Source organism: Phyllobates terribilis, unplaced genomic scaffold, assembly GCF_046119375.1.
Source record: "Phyllobates terribilis strain yellow unplaced genomic scaffold, ASM4611937v1 Scaffold_9__5_contigs__length_417890890, whole genome shotgun sequence".
NCBI lineage: Eukaryota > Metazoa > Chordata > Amphibia > Anura > Dendrobatidae > Phyllobates > Phyllobates terribilis.
Window position 1 is genome coordinate 226,648,597 of NW_027362769.1, and position 23,540 is coordinate 226,672,136.

General features: G+C 41.4%; 1 protein-coding gene across 2 annotated transcripts in view; it reads left to right on the top strand.

Annotated features, from left to right (window-relative positions):
* The window catches only part of MRTFB (myocardin related transcription factor B), a 322,168-nt gene that overhangs the window by 96,943 nt on the left and 201,685 nt on the right, over positions 1–23,540 (top strand). The gene's annotated exons all lie outside the window — the stretch shown is intronic.

Sequence of the window (23,540 nt, forward strand, 5' to 3'; positions counted from 1 at the left end):
AGATAATTCCCTTATCTGCCCTTAGATACACAGGCGACCCATCCTGTGTAAACACGGTCCTGGTGCAATCAAAACCAGCTGCCGACAATGTTGCCAAAGCGCTGTCTTCCAGATAAATGTATTGACTCATCCCAGACGCTTTGGCTCTTAGTTCAGGATGCTGTTTACTTAAGATTGCCTATAACCTTGTCACCCCAAAAACTCACAATTACTGAGTAGGTTGAGCAAGTTCAATGACGATGACTCAAAATGATGGGATTGTGACTGCATTAGAATAAAAAGGCTGTTTCTACAGTAAATGTGATGTCAGCCATCACAGAAAAGAAAAATAGTCTGCATCGAAACAACAATGCTCCTGCATCTAAACCACAATGACATTTTTATGTTGAAAGAATGGTCTAGAATAGTGTTCTCCCACATTTTTTTTTTGCATTTCTAATTCTTTTTTTTACTCTTATATACTATTATTAGTATTAAACATTGTTTACGCAATATATGAAGAAATGGTGAGAGCACCAAAGTGTAGTCAGCGATCACCCGGTGATGAAGACGGATAGCATCTAAGAAATTCTATTGAGAAGCCTTAAGAAGCTAGCAGAAGAAATAATCTAGAAAGGAAAAAAATTATATATATATATATATATATATATATATATATATATATATATATGTATATATTAGGGTGATAATGCGTTCTATAGAAAAAAATTAGTTTTATTCGATGTCTCACCCCCTATAATTGTTAAACAATGATCTGTAATATCCTTTAAAAAAAATTTCTTTTGGTTGAGTTTTAAAGGGTGGCTCAATGTCAGCCCTTGAACACTTAATAGAATTTGTGTAGAGCAGCAGTAAGCCCCCACCGCACCTTGAAACTCTCTCCAATTTGCGTATTTGTAATTTATAAAGAATATTTAATATTATTAATACTAGTTTATATTTCCTGTTTCAAAGTAACCTTGCCAGACTACAGACAACATTCAGTATTATTCACTGTTTTAAGTAACAGTCTACACCACTCCCATGTGTCTTACTGTCCAATTACATTATTGCCTGAAATTCACTTGCAAATTACTATTCTAAATGAAAGTAAGCGTTGATGAGCGTTATTGGGGTGATTTGCAGCAACTAGGGATGAGCGAATCCCTGTGTATTCGGCTTCGGCCGCTGTCCAGCCCACACTGGAAATGAATGGAGCGGAGGGCGAGCATGCACAGTAGCGCGCACTTTCGCTCCATTCGCTGTCCCAGCTTCCGTCCCGAACAATAAAGTTTGTTGAATGGCTGAGTGCAGGGCAGCTAATCAACAAACTTTGTGGCTGTAGCCCCTCCCACAGTAATTAGCATAGGTTGCTAATGATGAAGGAGGTACACAGCCAAATACACAGATTCGCTAATCCCTTGCAAAAACTACTCAAACGTAAATGAAATGTGGTTTTATGTTTGCTATTTAGGCCTCCCACAGGTTTAGTCTGTTGACAGAAAAAATGGCATCTTCAAATTGCAGTGTAAGAGGAATGTGGTTAATTGTAGGGACAGCAGGCAGTATTACCGGTTCTAAGCTGCTGTCGAGTTGGCAGGTGTTGGTAAGGTTTTATTTTTCTGCACTGTACAGAATCGCAACCAACATATACCAGTGCTACCGTCGCAGCCAACCAAGTACTTTAGTTCTGGGAAAAAGCGAGAATCCCGACAAGGCAACAATATCACATGAAGAGTCTGTTTGGTCAATGAAAGAGTCTTAAGAAGAATGGTAAATGGCGAACCAAAACACAAGAATCCAAGGAGAAACCATTAGTTAATAAACTTGATGATTTGTTTGTTGTCGCTCATGCCATGAAACCTCGTCTTGAAAGCGTGGGACCGTTAGACAGAAAGCTGGCCAAGGTCGAGGAAAGAAGATTCATGAGAGAATTACAGGCAGAGAAACTAAGAAAAAAGGAAACTAAGCGAGTTCAGCTGTCGACAAGATCAGTTGATCTTTGCAGTAGTAGCAGTTGCAGCAACAATGGCGCTTCCGAAAACCATAGTGATGAGGGTGAAGGGCATTTTAGTCCCAAGAAACATAAGTCGGTAAGACCTGTCAACGTTCTGACTCCAGAAGTTGCTGCAGCTCTAGACAGAACTAATACCAGTGATAGAAAAGTGACCTACCTGCTTGCTGCTGCTTCTCAGTCTTTTGGTCATGTTCCAGACAGTCTCACGTTGAATTAGGGAGTTTATCAGACAGGCTCGTCGCCGGCATCAAGAGATTGCAGCAAATGCTATCAAAGCTTTCTTCGATAGCAGTGGTCCACTGACTGTACACTGGGATGGGAAAAGGTTTCCAAGCCAGACCCGCAATGAAACTGCTGAGCGACTGGCAGTCCTAGTGTCAGGAGGAGGAACTGATAAGTTGTTGTCAGTCCCAGAGATACCTAACAGCACAGGAGAAGCGCAAGCACAAGCTGTATTCGAGGTTCTGCAGGACTGGCAGCTCTTGGATAAAGTGAAGTCTATGTCATTTGACACGACCAGTAGTAACACTGGTACGAAGGCTGGTGCGTGCGCCCTCTTGCAACAGAAACTGCTGAAAAAACGACTGAGTATGCTGTGTAGGCACCATATTCACGAGCTAATTATTGTTAGTCGTGGCCGGCATGAACAGGTCCAAATATAAAGTTGTTTAAGAGAGATTTTCGGCTGCCTGGAATCAACTGGATAAAACCAAGTTTTCGGTTGGAATAGATAGTTTAAACTGAGCTAGGTCCGCTTAAAGCGCACCTGTCAGCAGGATTGTGCTCAGTAAACTACATACACTGTTAGGTGGGAGACATTACACTGAATAAAATGATATCTTGGTTGATGAAATCCGTCCTGTGGTTCTTGTGTAATCTTTACTTTCAGTTTGGAGATAATGATATGCTCACGCTTCGGGGCGGCCTGTGGGGGGCGCTCTATCTGGTGCTCTGCTTACATATTCATCTGTATGCTCTTATGACAGCTCACTGTGCCTCACTGACCAGCCTCCTATTTTACCTAGCCCCGCACTACTAGATGCATTATGTAAAATAGGAGGCAGGTTAGTGAACAATCAGTGAGCTGTCATAAGAGCATACAGATGAATTGCACGAACAATTTTTCACTGTGACCTTAATATAAATATATAAAATGTGTGTGTATGTATATATATATATGTGTGTGTGTGTGTGTGTGTATATGTACAGCAGATATACAGCAGGTGAAATAAGTATTGAACACATCACCAATTTTTGAAGTAAATATATTTCTAAATGTGTTCTTGACATGAAATTCTCACCAGATGTCGGTAACAACTCATCCAATCCACACAGGCAAAAAATCAAACCATAGATGTCCATAAATTGTTATGTGTAATAATGAGAAATAACACGGGGAAAAAGTATCAAACACATGAAGAAAGAGAGTTGAAAAAAGCCATGGAAAGTCATGACACCAGCTGAAATCTATCAGTAATTAGAAATTAATCCTGACACTTAGTGAAAAATAATATCATTTGGTTCAACTAATGGCCTATAAAAAGGTGTCTCATTACCAAGGTGCCACAGAAGAACCAGCGCATGATAGGTAAAGCCAGGGAGCTGTCTCAAGACCTTTGCCGCCTTATTATTGCCAAACATACTGATAGCATTGTCAGAAGAATTTGTAAGCTACTGAAGACTCCCAGATTATCGCCCCAACAGTGCTCACTAAAGTGGAAAGAATATCATTTCACTATAAACCGGCCACGACCAGGTGCTCCCTGCAAGATTTCAGACAGTGAAAAGAATTATCAGAAGAGTTGTCCAAGAACCAAAGACCTACTGTGGAGAGCTACAGATAGACCCGGAATCAACAGGTCCAATTATTTCAAAGAAATCAATAAGTAATGCACTCAACTTCCATGGCCTGTATGCACTCTCACCATGCAAGACTCTCAAAATGCATGTTCAAGTGCATTTAAGGTTTTCTTAACAACATTTAGACAAGCCTGTGAAATACAGGGAGAATCTAGTCTGTTCAGATGAGACCAAAATTGAACTCTTTGGATGCCTTAATACACAACATGTTAAAACACCATACCAACAGTGTGGTTGATATGTGTGTATGTGTATATATATATATATATATATATATATATATATATATATATATGTTTTATAAGTCTAGCCAAAGTATTCCAAAATGTACCCCATAGGTTGCTTGAGAAATTCAACTACTGTGAAGCTATTAAAACACGCTAATCTTAAGATGCGATGTGGCTTTTTAGACAGTAACTTGATCAAATGCAGTTCGATTTCTCATATTCATGAGTGCTTTGGCTTTGAGCCACCTCAGGATATGATTTTGCTATGTTCACATTACAGACTTTCAGCACTTGTGTCTCTAGGTGGCCGTAGATTTTATTTTTGCACATGACAGCAAAATTAAAGAAACCCCTCCATAAGTCGGAAAAATGGAATGTTTGCGTCAACTGCCTTCCTGTATTCATATTTCAGACCAGGCCTTTGTGGTCAGAATCCTAGAAATGTAAAGACCGATGTAGATAATATTTTTGGATAAATGCATTAATGACAATCTTTGAAATGGGAGCTTGCCTTAGTCAAGTGGTTTAATTAATAGTTTATTTAAGTTATTTGATTACATTTAACACCATGAATTACAAATCTGTAATTCACACCGGTAATGCCATTGTTGACAGCATAGAAAACTCATTTACATGGTCTGCGTATTAATTGTGTTAATTATTTCTGAAAGCAAACTAATGAATAACAATGAAGTAATTGTGTAAAATCAGTAGTTGAAATAGAATCTGATAAATGGTGTTTCCACTGTAAAAGACATATAGTGCTAATTTGTGGAAATATTTAGTGAAGTTTGACTGTTTTTGTACGGCTTACTAGAGGGGTCAATTCACTATTATTTGAGTTTTTACATCTTCATAGTTCAGATCAAAGTTTTTCCTTAATTGCCATCAATTAATTGGGCACATTACTTCTTTAAAGGTCTTCGGCTTGATCTCGAGCCATGGCGATTTGATGGATGAACGATCTGTAGAAAGATCGATTTTTGGGCAAACCAGAATCTTTTCTGTCGTTACCTTGATAGTATCAAGCCATCGAGTTGCTGGTCTTCCTCTTCACTTTGTTCCTTCTATTCTTCCGACCATGATGTCCTTCTCCAGCGATTGCTCTCTTCGTATGATATGTCCAAAGGAGGAAAGTCAATACTTGGTGATCCTTGCTTCGAGTGACATGTCTGGCTTGATTTGTTCCAAAAATGATTTATTTGTTCTTCTTGCCATCTATGGCATTGATAACATCCTTCTCCAGCACCACATTTCCAAGGCGTTGATTCTTCTTCTGTCTTGTTTCTTTATTGTCCAGGTTTCACATCTATGTGATACCACAGAAAAGACCAACCTATGTACAAGCCGTGTCTTCGTCTCCATTGAAATTTTCCTTGATTTAAAGACCTTGTCCAGTGACTTCATTGTTGATTTGCCCATATCTATTCTCCTATTGACTTCCGATGTCATCTTTGCATCTTGAGTGGTCATCTATCTGAGTAGTTTGAAGTCCTTTACAACTTCCAGTTCATCGCCATCCATCTCAAATGTGTTCTGGTCGTATCTGGTAGTAGTCAATATCTATGTCTTCTTTGTGTGAAGTAGCAGTCCCATGTTCGAGCTTTCCATCTTGATATCCGCAATAAGTCCTTCATTCCATCTACGCTTGTTGCTATCAATGTTGTATCATCTATGGCACTATAAAGACAATTTTGTTTCCTCTGGAGGAGGGCTAGTTTGCCTACTTTTTCCCAGAGAGTATTGCCTGTAAGACTTTCAGCACCAGCTGATATCTATAAGGAGAACCAGAGCCAAGAGCATTAATACCTACTAAAATATTGTGTTCCTGTCCTAATTCTAGAATTCCCATTTGACATTTACATATATTTATTTACTCTCTCTCATAGGTCTTTGCTAAGTAAGTGATACACACGAGACAGACCTCTATCTCTCTTGACTCCTTGAATATGAACACTTGACTTGGCCGAGCGTTTTTATTTTAATGGGGAGAGTAGAGAAAGCCACTATCAAACTCCTCTTACATCGGCTTATCTTCTCCGAAATCAGGAGGATTTGTTGTAGAAGGAGGATCAGGTGTTCAAAAAGCATTGGGCATCATCAAAGTTGCAAAGCCCCATATATAGATGTTGGATCAATCACACCCGAATCCATTGGTTTGGCTGACATTCATCTAACGTGTATGAAGGCCATCAGTCTTCTGATAAGACTGACACTTTATCAGACAATTATTGGCTGTTCTGTGGCTAGGTAATTGTCTTTCGTGGTAAAAACCCCATTAATAAATTTCTGAGAAATAGAAACAGTATTTTGTACCTAATAGAGACCAGTCAGATCCAGGGAAAAGTCTGGTCCAAAACTAAAGGGAAAAAAAATTGTTCCGCAAGATGTTGGTGTTGATGCAAGGTGAAATTTAGTAGAACTGGTGTTTATGATTCTGGATACAGATCAGCGTGTTCAGTGAACTGTTGCAATACGATTTTAGCTCAATCTATGAATCAGTCACATGGTTTATTTTTTTTTATTTAATAGAAAAGTGTAGTTATGGTAACCTTCAGATTCTGTGTGAAGGACTGTGTGGGTGCTTATGGAGGACGCATTGGCAGGAATCTGTTTAATGGCACTTAGCACAGTGTATTTTCGTGAATAAGAAGTTTTGCTTAAAAGAATATTTTTCATTAAGTCTGTGTACGGCTTCACAAGATGCCTAATTGAAAGCCACTGCTGAAGTCTTCCTGAGAAGAAGCATGCTTCACATCTGTATTGCTTATTTCTTCCCTACTTTAATCCTTACAAGACTGTTCTTATATTCACAAATTTCAAATTTGAGAATCACTATGACCTATACATGTAGGGCAGTAATGAAGAGAAAAATCCCCTAAAAATTAGGAATGGTTACACATTGGTAAAATAATTGAATACCCAACAGAATAACTCACTACACTGCCCCAAGCTAGTGTCATCAGAACATTATTATTTTTATTATTTTGTAGGACAGCGAATATGTAAGCATCATCAAAAGGCACACATTGTGGATTATTACAGTCCCTCCTGCTGTGTCCCACTTAGAACTGCATTGCAGGCCACACATTTTTATTATTATTATTTATTATTATAGCGCCATTTATTCCATGGCTATGTGTGTGAAAAAGGGGGTATACATAGCAAAAACACTTACAATAATCTGAACAAAACGAGTCAGCGACTGGTACAGGAGGAGAAAGGACCCTGCCCGCGAGGGCTTACAATCTACGAGGAATGGGTGAGGATACAGTAGGTGAGGGGAGAGCTAGTCGTGCAGTGGTATGGTGGAGCGATGGTTACTGCAGGTTGTAGGCTTGTCGGAAGAGGTGAGTCTTGAGGTTTCTTTTGAAGGTTTCCGTGGTAGGCGAGAGTCTGATATGTTGGGGTAGATAGTTCCAGAGTAGGGGGGATACACGGGAGAAATCTTGTATGCTATTGTGGAAAGAGGAGATAAGAGGGGAGTAGAGAAGTAGATCTTGTGAGGATCGGAGGTTGAGTGCAGGTAAGTACCGGGAGACTAGGTCACAAATGTATGGAGGAGATAGGTTGTGGATGGCTTTGTATGCCATGGTTAGGGTTTTGAGCTGGATTCTCTAAGCAATGGGGAGCCAGTGAAGGGATTGACAGAAGGGAGAGTCCGGGGAATAGCGGGAGGACAGGTGGATTAGTCGGGCAGCAGAGTTTAGGATAGATTGGAGGGGGGCGAGAGTGTTAGAAGGGAGGCCACAGATCATGAGGTTGCAGTAGTCGAGGCGGGAGATGATGAGCGCATGCACTAGTGTTTTTGCAGAGTCTATGCTTAGGAATGCGCGGATGCGGGAGATGTTTTTGAGTTGGAGTTGGCAGGAAGTGGAAAGGGCTTGGATATGTGGTTTGAAGGAGAGGTCAGAGTCCAGGGTTACCCCGAGGCAGCGAGCTTGCGGAATAGTAAGTAACGTCAATGGTCAGCCATTGACGTTCATGGATAGGTCAGATGGTGGGGATGAATTAGAAGGTGGAAAGATGATGAATTTTGTTTTATCCATGTTAAGTTTTAGAAATCTGGCAGAGAAGGATGAGATAACGGACCGACATTGTGGGATTCTGGTTAGTAGGGAGGAGATATCGGGTCCAGAGAGGTAGATCTGTGTGTTGTCAGCATAAAGGTGATACTAAAATCCATGAGACTCTATGAGCTGTCCCAGGCCAAAGGTGTAGATGGAGAAGAGCAGAGGTCCTAGAACTGAACCTTGGGGGATACCGACAGATAGTAAGCGAGATGAGGAAGTGGTGTGCGAGATGCTGAAAGTCCTGTCTGTTAGGTATGAGGAGATCCAAGATAGGGCCAAGTCCATGATACCAAGAGATGAGAGGGTTTGTAGTAAGAGAGAATGGTCGACTGTGTCAAAGTCAGATGACAGGTCCAGGAGGAGGAGGATGGAGTAGTGTTGCTTGGATTTGGCGATTTGTCGGTTAGTAGGTCATTGGTGACTTTGGTCAAGGCAGTGTCAGTCGAGTGATGTGGTTGGAAGCCAGATTGTAAGCGGTCGAAGACGGAACATGAGGAGAGGTGGGAGGACAGTTCAGAGTGGACATGTTGTTCCAGTAGTTTGATGTATATCCTTAGTTAAAAGGTCAGATCTTGCTTTATAGGGTGGCTGCTAGAGATGGTCATCTTGATTCGCAGGACTCCAGTCCATTGGCCTGTAGTCTCTGGATGCTGGATGGGAGGCTCTCCTGTCACCAGAGCTGTGCACTTCTTTGAGGACTTTTGGGCGATTGGTGTGGGTCTCAGGACCCAGACCCTCACAGATATGCAGGCAATTAAAGTGCCTGCAACATATTAAAAAGTTGAAGGTTTAGTTACTCTTTAAATAAAGAAGAAAATAACTTCTGTTTGAAGCTTTGAGTTGTTTTTTTGGGTGGGGGGGGGAGAGGTGGGATTCTGCTTGGCCATAGTAATATTGCAAGACTTGTTAAAGGGAATGTATGTGTCACCCCCCCCCCCCTCCCCCAGGCTATATCAGACCTCTACTATGGGCATACAGGTGATAGAAAAGAAAATCTATACTGACCTGTATGCCCCATAGCAGAGGTCTGATTGCAGAGAAATCTGGTTTTATAAAGTCTGTTTTCCAGAAGCTTGGCGTCTGGGCGATATATAAGGCTGCAATATAAGGCTGCAGCGCAGTACGCAACCAAACAGGGCTGGAGGGAAACAAAGTGCGCTCCATGAGAGCGGCGCTTTGCGCATGGGGGAAGGCAGAGCAGGGCAGGTCACTGGGCCTGTTACAGGGCCCTGTGACGTGCAGGGGATGAGGGGAATATGGTAATTTAGCACAGTGGCGGCAATTTAGGGGAATAGTAAGCAGATAGGAGGGGCTTGCTTGGCGTACCTCTGGAAAACAGACTTTATAAAACCAGATTTCTCTGCAATCAGACCTCTGCTATGGGGCATACAGGTAAGTATAGATTTACTTTTCTATACCCTGTATGCCCATAGTAGAAGTGTGATATCGCCCAGGAGGGTGACAGATTCCCTTTAAAGGGTAGGACAGTCATTTATAGGCTAAATTCCTCCAATTAGAAAGACTGCTTTCTTTTTTCTGTAGAAGAGCTCATTTTCAGGCCACTCATCATGTTTCTAAAACAGGGATGTCAAACTCAAACACACAGAGGGCCTAAATGAAAAGCTTGGACAAAGTCGTCCGTCAACCAGTATACAGAATAATGGGCCCCAGGTAGTCCTTCATACAGAATAATAGGCCCCACATAGTCCTCCATACAGTATAATGAGCCCCACATAGTCCTTCATATAGAATAATGGGCCTCATATAGCCTTCCATACAGTATAATGGGCCCCACATAGTCCTCCATACAGTATAATGGGCCCCACAAAGTCCTCCATACAGAATAATGGGCCCCACATAGTCCTCCATACAGTATAATGGGCCCCATATAGTCCTCCATATAGAATAATGGGCCCCACATAGACCTCCATACAGAATAATGGCCCCACATAGTCCTCCATACAGAATAATAGGCCCCACGTAGTGCTCCATTCAGAATAATGGCCCCCACATTGTCCTCCATACAGAATAATATGCCAAATAGTGCTCCATACAGAATAATGGGCCCCACAAAGTCCTCCATACAGTATAATGGGCCCACATAGGGATGGTGGTTCTGGTGTCTTGGGCCAAATAAAACCACCCTGCGGGCCAGATTTGGCCCATGGGCCAGAGTTTGACATGTCTGCTGTAAAAGGATGGGTCAACAACTTGCGAAGTTTCCAAATGTTGTAAAGCTACAACTTTGAGCCTGCCAACATGCAAGACTTAGATCCATTTTACAATCCAGACCACTTATGTTAAAGAATGACACCATCTTAAAACTGGTGGCAAATATTAAGGGGCCTCTGGATACTCTAGTGCAGACCCATACAATGAAAATGCTTAATACAGCATTATGTATGAGAACATAGCACAATCTTTCAGTAAAATGAACCTTCTCATAACTTTCACCTTTTGCTGTGTCGAACTTTACTTTTTTTTTTTTCCAAGGATGGGGAGTAGGTACAATCGCAAAACCCCATAGGTGTCTTTGAGGAGTGATTTCATGTTAGTATAGTAGACGAGCCAAAACTTCAGCTGCTAAATCTCTGCTATTAGCAGAGCAGTGTCTAGCAGTTGGCTGACCTCTGTGATTATAGCTGGCATCCCGGCAAGTGTTCACATCCAAGGGCTTAGATAGGCTTGCACAGTGTATCTGGATGAAGGATGATGGCAAATAACATGCAACCCGAGGGCTGGTAACGTTTCTTTGGAAGATTTATCTGATGTATTTGAAATCAACATTATTATTATTATTAGTTGTTTTTTTTACAAAAAATTACATGTAGAGCACGGGCTTACACTTACTTTCTCTGACCTATCAAGGCATGACATTCTCAAGACATCTGAAGGTGTTGTATGATATCTGGCATCAAAATGGTTTGGTGCCGGTTTACATTGGATGATCTCTGGGCAAAAACCACCACTGATTGGCTACATGTTTGCCGATCGGCAAACGTTTAAAAGCATGATTCGCAGGGCAGCTGTGCTTCCGATGCACAAAGAACAATCAGATCGAGAAAGCAAATATTTAGACGGCCCTACACTCAGTCCATGAGCACATCAAACACAGAAAACGCATGGATTGGATGGGGTAAGATACGAAACATGACTAAGATTCAGCACAGAAGTCACATATAAGTAGATAGTCACCTAAACACAGACTTTAAAGTGCTCAGCATAAATTTTTTATACCCAAAGTTTACAAATACTGATGTAAAATACTGAACGTGTGAACATGGCCTAAAATTAATAATATAATCTTCATTACAAAATCTTCAGTTTTACTCAAATTAGTTGATGCAAAAATGAACACACCCCACATCGAAAACTACTACCATCTAGTATTTTGTATGGCCTCCATGATTTTTAAGGACAGCACCAAGTATTCTAGGCATAGAATGGACAAGTTGGTGACATATTGCAGCATCTATCCTTTTCCATTCTTCAAGAACGGCCTCTTTTAGAGCCTGGATGCTGGATGGAGAGTGATGACAACTTGTCTCTTAAGAATTCCCCATAGGTGTTTGGTTGAGTTCAGATCAGGAGACACTTGGCCACTAAATCACTTTCACCCTGTTCTTCTTCAGAAATTGAACAGATGTGTGTTTTGAATCATTGTTGTGTTGGAAAAGTGCACGTCTACCAAGAGCACGGAGTGATGGAAGCATCTTTTCTATCAATATAGAGCAGTACATCTGTGAATTCATGATACCATCAATGAAGTGTAGCTCCCCAACACCAGCATCTCTCACGTGCCCCACGTAAGGACCCTGTCACCACCATGTTTCACTGTGATAGACTTGGTGCTGTCCTTGCAAATCATGGAGGCCACACAAAATACTAGCCAATAGTTGTTTTGATTTGAGGTGTATTCATTTTTGCATAAACTGAAGATTTTGCAATGAAAGTTATATTAGCCTTCCTTTCATGTTATCGGTGAAAAAATGTTCTATGAATCTCAGTCTTATCAAAACTTTAGAAATTGTTCTCATGTTTAGTGAGATCTTAAAATCTTACTTTTCAAAGTGGGTGTATTCTCTTATGCTGAACACTGTATATACATCTATTATTATTTAATGATCAGAAAAAACATTGTTGGATACTTCAAGATGCCGTAAAGCATAATACCCAGCAATCAAGAGGCTATGGCAAATGAGCTTTAATGGGGATAAATGTAAGGTAATGCACTTGGGCAGAGGAAATGAAATGTATAATTATATGCTTAATTGTAAAACACTGGGCAAAACTGTAACTGAAAAAGACCTGGGTGTATTGGTGGATGACAAGCTCACGTTTAGTGGCCAGTGTCAGGCAGCTGCTGCAAAGGCAAATAAAATAATAGGATGCATTAAAAGAGTCATAGATGCTCATGAAGAGAACATAATTTTACCTCTATACAAGTCACTAGTGCGACCACACTTAGCTATGTAAGCTATGCTTTGACTATTATATCCGCTGACCTAGTTAGATATCAACCCAGCTATGTACCTAACTCGTAGCACAGCGCCATTTTATTCAGATATTCTGTTTAGTGCAAAAATAACTTAATTTCTCTCCAAAAATTATTTGAAAGTTTGTTCTAGGGAAGCAAACACTCCAAAGCGTGGATCTCGCCAAATGTTCTGTTTTTCTTCTGCCGAGGAACAATGCCAGTCTTGAGTTGGCAGCCAGCTGCCCAGAGGAACAGATGACCAGGCATTATAAAATATGCAGAGTATGAGAATGCTATAGGGTTGGCTTTGGGGAAGCAAGTGTCTTCTGCACACGTTCTGAAATGTGTTCTGTGTTGATGGCTTGGAATGTGATCTCATTAATTTGTGAGATTTTAAAACTAATTTTTATCAGTCTTAAGTAACTTAATAAAGAGCTGATGCAGAGTTGGAGAAACTTATGAAAAACAAACAAACCTGCTTTCTCAGAAGATAGTCTGTCCTCTACAAGACACTTGAGAGTTACGGCAGTCCAGCAGCAAGGATGCTGTGTTGGCTACTTAGTAGGTGCTGTGTTGCGGCAAGATTGCTAACCTTAAAAAGGTCACTGCAAAGTGGCAAATGGATATAACTGTGGGAATTGGATAGAATTATAGGTTCTTTTTTCTTCTTCAGTTGAGATATTTCTTCCAGTCCCCGAACTGCTAATCTGACTAGAGTTTATTTTATTCAGTGACTTGGGAATGTGACTTTCTTAACCCAAATGAGCCCTACACCAAGAGGTGAAGGGTCCCCAACAGTGTAAGTTTGGGTCTTCAGTCTAGGTCTGTCCACCTCTTAAAGGAGGAAGAGAAAGGGTGTCTCGTTTTTTTTTATAGAAGTCTGTTTTGGTATCAGATTTTTCAAGTCAGCCTAATGGAGATCTTCCAATTGTAACATGATAATAAATAGTAAGTTGTCACCCAAGCCTGGCCTAATGGGTAACAGCTCTTTAAGATTTTATGCATACACAACAGATTATAATGCAAGACCCAAAAGCTTAAATGGGACTGCGGCAGGGGTGGACAATTAATTATCCCGAGGGGGTCACATGAGAGAACATGACTGCTGTGGAGGGCTGAAGCTTTGGGCTGAAATTAATTCTGCCCAATATTAATATATTATAATTATTTTATATTAATATTGCATCGCTTATTATTAAGCAAAATTAAATATGCTGACACCTCACTATATACCATATGAGTCCTCACGCAGCCCCCTATATACAGTATGCGCCCCCTCATTGCTCCTCTATATACAGTATGAGCCCCAGCACAGCCCCAAATAAAGTATGAGCCCCCACATAGCCCCTGTATATAGTGATAGCCCCTATATAAAATGTGAACCCTCACATAGCCCCCTATATACAATATGAGCCTCCACATAACCTCCCTATACACACTGAGCCCTCACACAATCCCCTATATACAGTGAGAGCCCCCACTTAGCCCCGATATGCATTGTGATCCCCCACATAGCCCCCTATATACATGAAAAGCCCTCATACAGCCCCCCATGTACAGTATGAGCCCCCACATAGCCTCCTATATACAGTATGAGCCCCCACATAGCCTCCCTATATTCATTGTGAACCCCCACATAGCAGGGTGGAGGAGGGCATCATGCGGCCTGTGGGCCACAAGTTCAGCCCTTCGGCTGTTCTTGTCCGCGGGCCAGACTGGAACAACCAGAAGGCCAGATGTGGCCCATGGACTAGGGGGTAAGAACTGAATATGTACCATTGCTTTACCCCCACTGATTTGATCCTTTATTGTTGGAAATATTGGTGCTATGGTGCTACATATATGACATGGTTCAACCTTGACTTCACAAAGAAACTTTTATCACCCTTCTACAGACAGAAATTTTAATTCATTAAAACTTTAGTCCATCTTAATATAGCAGCACAAGGACATAATTTTTTATGATGGCTGGGTAGGCTCTTGAGATTACAAGTAATAGAATGCAATTAGTTTTAGCTCGTTAAGATCGTCATATATTAAATTAAACCAATTAAGCCCTATAAATCAAATGGTTAAAAGTCATTTATACGTCAGTGATTATACTAATGAGCTCAAGTCATGGCTGATCATTTTTTGTATTTATTTGACAGAAAAAAGATAGTATCTCTAAGATTATAGTCAGATAGAAAATATATCAAAAGCTCTTGATGGGATACAGTATAATTTTCTAGATTTCTACAATTCTCAATAACTAGATTCAAGGGTTCTGGACCACGATCAACACTTTTCACCTATCCAGTAAAATGAAGCAGCACATTCTCCTGGCACCAGCTCCATTCAGAGCCTATGAATTGACTGAGATAGCGAAGTGTAGTACTTGGTCATGTTTGTCAGTCTCTTAGACATTGAATAGAAAGACAGCGCAAATGCTTGACCAATGTTCAATATAAAACTGAGGACATAAGACTTCCATTCCCGGAAGTCTCAGCATTTGGACCTCCGCCTATCGGAAACCCATCACATGAATAGAAGATAGATGTCCATCTTGGGATAATCTCTTTAAATGGAAAGATGTGTGGCCACTTCCCCATCCTGTAGCTGGTTGTCTTGGCTCTAGGGTTTAGGGAACATCCGTTCTGCAACAAGGTAGTGGTCATACAGATGGACCTGGGCAATTGACTAGGGTGTAACCCCTTTACTTTCATTGTCAGAAAGCGCACAAATAGTCACATTTTTATAGTGATTTATGGGTTACTAGTTGGAATGAGCAGACCCATGAAAATTCTGGTATTCAACCCAAACTTTATTCCAAAGTTGAACCAGAACCCCATCGAAAACAATGAGGACCCTGACTTTTGAGCTGGAAAATCTCTCTCTGCCTCTCTGCAACGGACTTGCCCCCAGAACTCCGAACTTTGCAACAAACTTCCGGGAGAAGTACTGTCCGGTACTAACTGCGAACTTTTAACTTCGGATTCGCTCATCTCTAGTTACTAGAGAGATTGCATTGAATTATGACACCTAAACAATGTTTTAAAGGGTTTGTCCACTAAAATACCTCCCTCTATAGCTCGACAGGGCAAAATAAAATAATAAAAAAAGGTAATACCATCCAGACTGGCACTATACATATGATGTCGACACTGTCGCTGTGCAGGAGTTACGTGGCTGCTGCAGCCAATCAGTGGCTGCTGATTGGCTGCACAGCAGAATTCAAAGAGGATTCCCATGACACCCATACCTGCCCGGTGGTGGTCACTGGAGCGCTCTTGGTTCTTCGGATTAGTTATATGAACCTCCTATAGGTGGGATTCTACACTTTATATATGGTTTGTTCACTTTTCAGCCCTTAGCGCTGCACTTTAGGGAGGAGTTTAATGGATGCATTTGCGTTCTCTTTAACGTCACTAGGATTTATGGATCTATTTAGTATGGCAAACAAAAAAAAAGTACTAATTAGCTTCTTCCTAATCCAAAGCTTGCTTTCATATCCAGAATAGCGCCATACTGAAGTGCTTGATGATACTGCTCCAGTTTCTAATGCTTAGCTGTTTTCCTTTGAGAGTACTTACATATTATGGAACAAAGAGTATTGCATCATGGGCATCGCTCTACGGGGGCACCGCTCTACGGGGGCACGGGTCTGGAGCACAGTAATATAAATCTGTCTCCAAGCAGTTCTGCAAACAAAATCCAGCAGATTAGATTGAACTGAGCAGAGTGTGTCCATAATAGCAGAGGTGGTGTGGATACCATGACAGCGGCTTTTCTTTCTTGCGTGCTACGAGAAGAACATTTTGTACGTTTCCTCAGATTTCTTTCTGAAACACAAGACACATGCCTGAGAGCTATAGGATCTGCATGCATTTATGTTGGCATTTTTTCAGTGCACATGTTCTAACTTATTTAATAGTCCCATAATGTGTTTTTCATATTTCTTTTTTCTTTATATGTCTTCCATCAGCGGCTTGTTAAACGTGACACACAAGAAAACCCCCAAAACTTATGGAAGGTGGTAGAATTACTAAGTAGTAATTAACTCTGGAAGTAGATTTAGCCCAGTGTAGAAGAAAACAATAAAAGTATTAGTATTCTGCCTCATTTTGTACATTTAGCATATGTGCTTGGCACCACAATTTTTTTAACGTGCATGATACATAGGTGTGGTTTGTCAGAAAGGGGGATGGCTTAAAGGGAGTCTATCCCTTTAAGCCATCGCTATGTAATCTGACAGCAGCATAAGGTAGAAACAGAGACCCTGATTCCAGCGATGTAACACTTAGTTTACTGGATCCAGCAGTTGTGATAGATTCACTGTTTTCTCTGCTGCAGATCTAGCAGATCTCAGTTGTTGAGCTGTGTATAATCCGTCCGCACCACAGCTTTCAGACTATGAGGCCAGTTGTCCTGTAGTGATAATCTCCTGCTCATAAAACACTGATTGTATTGAAACACCAAAACGGTCTTTGCTCCTACTTTATGATGCTCTCATATTACATGAAAAAAACGAGTTGGTGTAACGTTAGACTAACGTGTTGAACATCCAACAGAGTTATCTTTCGGCATGCACCACTGTAATCAATTTGGTGCATTCTCAGACTATCTATTTAAAGGGTTTGTCTATTAAAAACACAAATAGGTGAAACTTGTTGATCAGTGGGGGTTCGGACCCACACTGATTGGCAGAATGGGGAACTTTTATTCCTGTTAGGCCACGGCCCCACTATCGGTATTTGGTCAATATTTTTTCTCAGGAGTGGGAGCCAAAACCAGGAGTGGGTGATAAATGCAGAATTGGTGACTTGTTTCTATTATACATTTTCTCTGGTTTTGGCTCCCACTCCTGAGAAAAAATACTGACCGAATACTGACCAAATACTGATAGTGGGACGTGGCCTTAGAATGGAGCAGCACATGTGCAACCTTTGCTCTATTTGTTACCTATAGGACTGCCGTCCACTGTGCTCAGCATTTTTCCTGCAATCCCACAGAGAATGAATAGATGCTCAGGTGTTCAGTTGCTCCTTTTTGTACCGGGGATAAAAGTTCCAGGATCGGCCAATAAGTGTGGGTCCCAGCAATAGGACACCCACCGATCAGGGGGCAATAAATAGGATGGATTAAAATCCAGAGGTCAGTAAATGTATCTCAATAATAGTGTGATATCCAACAATGGTCAGAAAAGGTGAATAGTGCGTAAAGTGCAGTATTAGATAGATTGAATGCAGAGCATAATGCAATATCATATAATCAAATGACCAACATGTGATGGCCTTGCATCAGACCCTGGGTGAAGCATGTAATACAAAAAGTCAAGCAATTAGCCACAAATAATGATATACTTCTAATACCGCAGGAAGGAATGTGCTGGCACCTCGACGCGCGTTTCTGGCGCCGGCTCAGAGCGATCACAGACCGCTGCTACTGGCATTTCTGCTTCTTCACGTCAAGAGGCTGCTTCCAGGCTGCTCTGTTGACGGTGCGTGTCTGCTGACGTCATGCTGATTGACAGCTGTCTCTCAGAAGTTAGGCAGCAGAAAGCTGGCTGTCAAATCATTTTTCAGATAATTGTCAGTGTGTCATTAACATCACAGACAGGATTACTGTGACGGGTAGTTTCTACAAATAGATGGCGCAGGATTGTCTATTGGAAATAGATGATGGTCACAGCTCACCTCCCCCTCCTCCCTGATCCATGTAGTTGCTGTAAAACACATTTCAGAATACTGTTAGCAGAGTTTATTCTGCAATCATAAAACCAAAACTTCATTTGAAATACAAGAATATGTTTCAGTATCTGGTTTTAACTAATAAAGAAAAAATTCAAGACAAAAGCAGTTTACAGCTTTCTTTAATATCTAACGCTATTCTGTACAGAGCATTCAGCAATTATAAGTCTGCCGGAAATAACAAGACCTATTGGCATTGTTCTTATTGTATTCTGCGCCCTCGTTCTCATTTAGATTTCATAAAACTAGAGATAAGAATAATTTATCTAAAAATACTGATTTGATTCTTGCTTTTGTCTTTTATGAACTATAATCCAGACTGTGTTAAATTTTGGCAGTGTAGACAGATGAAGGATTAATGCTCATGTGTTTTTAATGATTTCAACAAATAGTGTCCAACATTTCAACAGATTCTGTCTTTAACAAGGTTATTTGTAGAATAACAATATACATGATAAATATACAATATATACAAAATGTGCAAATATTCTAATATGCAATGATTGTGTTTAAATCAACAAGTTAATGGGGTTTTCGGAAACTCTTCATCATGAGTTATTTCATCATATATAGCAGTATGGAGTATGCCTGTGGGACAATCATAATGATACAAAGCAATTAGTGGTATGGCTATAGTCTCTGAATTAAGAAGGATTATTAGCTCCTAGGAGAGAGTCGAGAAAGGGTCTTAAATATAGTGGAGGGGGCAACATACATGCCAACAGGAATATAGGTCCAGACTCGAGATAGATGCATACCATAGTGAAATAGAGCCCACTGAAATATTTCTAGATGTACAGAGAGAGAGCGATGCGCTGTAAGTCTTTCTGGCTCCGCCTCTGTGCACTAGAGAGATGCGCCGTAAGTCTTTCTGGCTCCGCCTCTGTGCACTAGAGAGATGCGCCGTAAGTCTTTCTGGCTCCGCCTCTGTGCACTAGAGCGATGCGCTGTAAGTCTTTCTGCCTCCGCCTCTGTGCACTAGAGAGATGCGCTGTAGGTCTTTCTGGCTCCGCCTTGGCTCCGCCTCTGTGCACTAGAGAGATGCGCTGTAAGTCTTTCTGGCTCCGCCTCTGTGCACTAGAGAGATGTGCTGTGGAATCATGCGGCGCAGTGCACAGACAGACGGAGCCGGGGGGAAACAAAGCGTGCTCTATGTGAGCGGCCTTTTGCGCATGCCCGGGAAGTCAGGGAGCACAATGCACGTCACAGGGTAGGGGGGGAATGTGATAGATAAGCACATAGGTGAGGATTTCGGGGATTACTAAGAAGGTAGGCGGGGATTTCTTGGCGTCCAGGGGACACCAAGCCTGTGCAAAACCGAGTTATTAAAACCAGATTTCTCTGCAATCAGACCTCTACTATGGGCCATACAGGTAACTATAGATTTACTTTTCTATAACCTGTATGGCCATAGTAGAGGTCTGATATCTCCCAGGGGGTGACACATTCCCTTTAACGATAGGTCATCAGTATTATTTTCCCGGACAGCAACTTTAAATAACTAGATGACTTGCTTCCATATCGCATTTGTTAGCCCCCCAACCTCTGATTCCAACATATTCTTGTAAAGGTGCTGTTGACATGAAATTCTCACCAGATGTTGGTAACAACCCACCCAATCCACACAGGCAAAGAAATCAAACCATAGATATCCAGAAATTAAGGAAAAAGTATTGAACACATAAAGAAAGTTGCAAAAAGTCATGGGAAGTCATGACACCAGCAGAAATCTATCAGTAATTAGAAGGCAATCTAGCCACTTAGTGAAAAATAATATCAGCTGGTTCAACTGATGGCCAATAGAAAGGTGTCTCATTACCAAGGTGCCACATACGAAACATCTCATGGTGGGTAAAACCAGTGAGCTGTCTCAAGACCTTTGCAAATTTATTGCTGCAAAACATACTAATAGCATTGGTTACAGAAGTATTTGTAAACTACTGAAGGCTCCAGTGAGCACTGTTGGGACCATAATCTGGAAGTGGAACAAAAGCATTTCACCATAAACCGGTGACGACTAGGTGCTTCCTGCAAGGTTTCTGACAGTTGAGTGAAAAGAATTATCAGAAAAGTTGTCCAAGAGCCAATGACCACCTGTGTGGAGAGCTACAGATAGACCTGGAATCAGCAGGTACAATTGTTTTAAAGAAAACAATAAGTAATGCACTCAACCTCCATGGCCTGTATGCCCGCTCACCACACAACCTCCATGGTCTGTATGCATGCTCACCACACAACCTCCATGGCCTGTATGCCCGCTCACCACACAACCTCCATGGCCTGTATGCACGCTCACCACACAACCTCCATGGCCTGTATGCACGCTCACCACACAACCTCGATGGCCTGCATGCACGCTCACCACACAACCTCCATGGCCTGTATGCACGCTCACCACACAGTCACCATGGCCTGTATGCACGCTCACCACACAATCTCCATGGCCTGTATGCACGCTCACCACACAGTCACCATGGCCTGTATGCACGCTCACCACACAACCTCCATGGCCTGTATGCACTCTCACCACACAACCTCCATGGCCTGCATGCACGCTCACCACACAACCTCCATGGCCTGTATGCACGCTCACCACACAGTCACCATGGCCTGTATGCACGCTCACCACACAACCTCCATGGCCTGTATGCACGCTCACCACACAGTCACCATGGCCTGTATGCACGCTCACCACACAACCTCCATGGTCTGTATGCATGCTCACCACACAACCTCCATGGCCTGTATACACGCTCACCACACAACCTCCTTGGCCTTTATGCATGCTGACCACACAACTTCCATGACTTGTATACACGCTTACCATGCAAGGTTCCGCTGCTTAACAAAAATCATGTTCAAGCGCATTTTAAAATTTGCTCAAAATTTAGACAAGCCTGTGAAATACTGAGAGAATATAGTCTGGTCAGATGAGACCAATATTGAAATCTTTGGATACCATAATACACACCAGGTTTGGAAGCTAAAAAGCACTGCATGTCACCCCCAAAACACCATACCAACAGTGAAGATTGGAGGTGGGAACATCATGGTGTGTGGCTGGCAAACTTTATTGAAGGAAGGATGAATGGACAAATGTACCAATAAATTTTTGATAAAAATCTGTCATCTAGCAGGTTAATGAAAATGAAATGAAGGTGGACATTTCAGCATGACAATGATCCCATACACACAGCCAAGGAAACTCTCAACTGGCTTCAGAGAAAGAAAATACATCTGCGTGAATGGCCCAACCTGAATGCAATAGTAAACTTATGGAAGGAACTAAAGTTCAGAGTTCATAGATGGAACTCACGGGACCTTCAGTATTTGAAGAGTGTTTTTGTGGAAGAATGGGCCAAAATCACACCTGAGCAATGCCTGCAACTAGTTTCTCAATTCGCATCTTGAAGCTTCATCACCAACAAAGGCTTTTGTACGAAGTATTAAGCGAGTTCAATACTTTTTCCATGTGTCATTTCTTCTTATTATACATAACTTAATTTATAGACATCTTATGGGTTGATTTCTTTGCCTGTGTGGATTGGATGGGTTCTTACCGACATCTGGTGAGACTTTCATGTCAATAGCACCTTTAGAAATATATTTACTTAGAAAACTGGTGACGTGTTCAATACTTATTACACCCGTTGTACAACAAGTAATGTATCTCCGATTGCATTTTTTGTCATCCGTGATGATGAGCGATGATGATGATGTGATCAATAGTCTATTAAATTCCACTGTTAGTCATGTGTACGGAATCAAAAAAACAAAGATCAGAATTTCCTGTTTAGGTTCTTTGTGATGTGTTGTCACATTTTGTGTTTGTGTCTCATTAATAATCACAGCTAATCATGTGTCATTTTCCCGCTAACAACCAGATGTGTGCGGACTTGCCTTAGGTTCATGGATTGCCCCTACTTTCTGAAATCTCATTAGTGTTAATGTGAACTGGGACATGTTGTAACCAATGGTGCTGGTTTGGTCTCACACATTACATGCTAGGATAGAAAATAATATGACAAAGGAGAATATTAGTTGCTGGCTGCGTGTCTTACTTTTACACCATTCGCTAGAACATTCAGGGAAGTGGAAATAAAACACAGAATTTTTTAAGCAACCTAGTAAATAACCCATCACTGGAATCAGGGTCTTTGTCTCTACATCATCCTGTTCTGAAATTAGATGGCAAAAACCTACTGACAGAATCCTTTTAGAAATATTTCATATATAGAAGTGACACACAATCTTGGTGGCTTTCAGGAGCCATTTATTTGGTCACCCGTCTCCTTCTCTATAGGTACATACAAAATAGTGAGGGTTTTTGTGCTTCCAATGGGTATGTTCAAGTTTTTGCTGGAAAAATTGATGTGCGAAAAACACCAGCAAAGTAAATGAGATTTCTGCACACCTTGCATATTTTCCCATTGCAGATTTGAAGCAGCATGTCAGTTCTTTCAGCAATTTTTCTAATGAAAAATACATAAAAAACACGTTTTTTATGCAGTGCAGTGTTTTTCCTGTCAAAGAGACACATTTTTTTGATGCAGAAATGTGTGCACCACAAACCCAAACCCAATCTCTTTTTTCCACTCAGCTCTCTGTCTACAATGTCACCCATCTGTCCATAGTTGGTACTGTTAAATTGTCTTGTCTGGACGTAATCAACAGGAGGCAAAGGGGAGTGACATGTCAAAAAGTACAGCAACCTTGTCCCTTATCAGTGGGAGGAGGCTGAAAAGTCTGGATCCACCTATTATTAGTGATGAGCGCAAGTGCTCATTACTCAAGTTTGCTGAGGGTGCCCGGGTATGCACTGAGTATCGCGGGTGCTAGTGTCATGTCCGAATCCCCGCGCCCACATGTTCCATGGCTATCAGACTGCCACAAAACATGCGGGGATTGCCTAACAAACACAGGCAATCCCCGCATGTTTTGTGGCTGTCTAACAGCTGCGAAACATGCAGCTGCGGGGACTCGAACATGTCACTCGAGCACCCGCGATACTCGGTGCATGCCCGAGTAAGGAGCACTTGCGCTCATCACTATCTATTATACATTTCTTGCTTATTCAATGGAAAACAAAGTTTACATTTTTAGGCCTTTTGTTTCGTTTTGTTTTTTTTTTTGTCCTTTTTTATTGAACCATACATGACTGCAATATGCCAATATAAC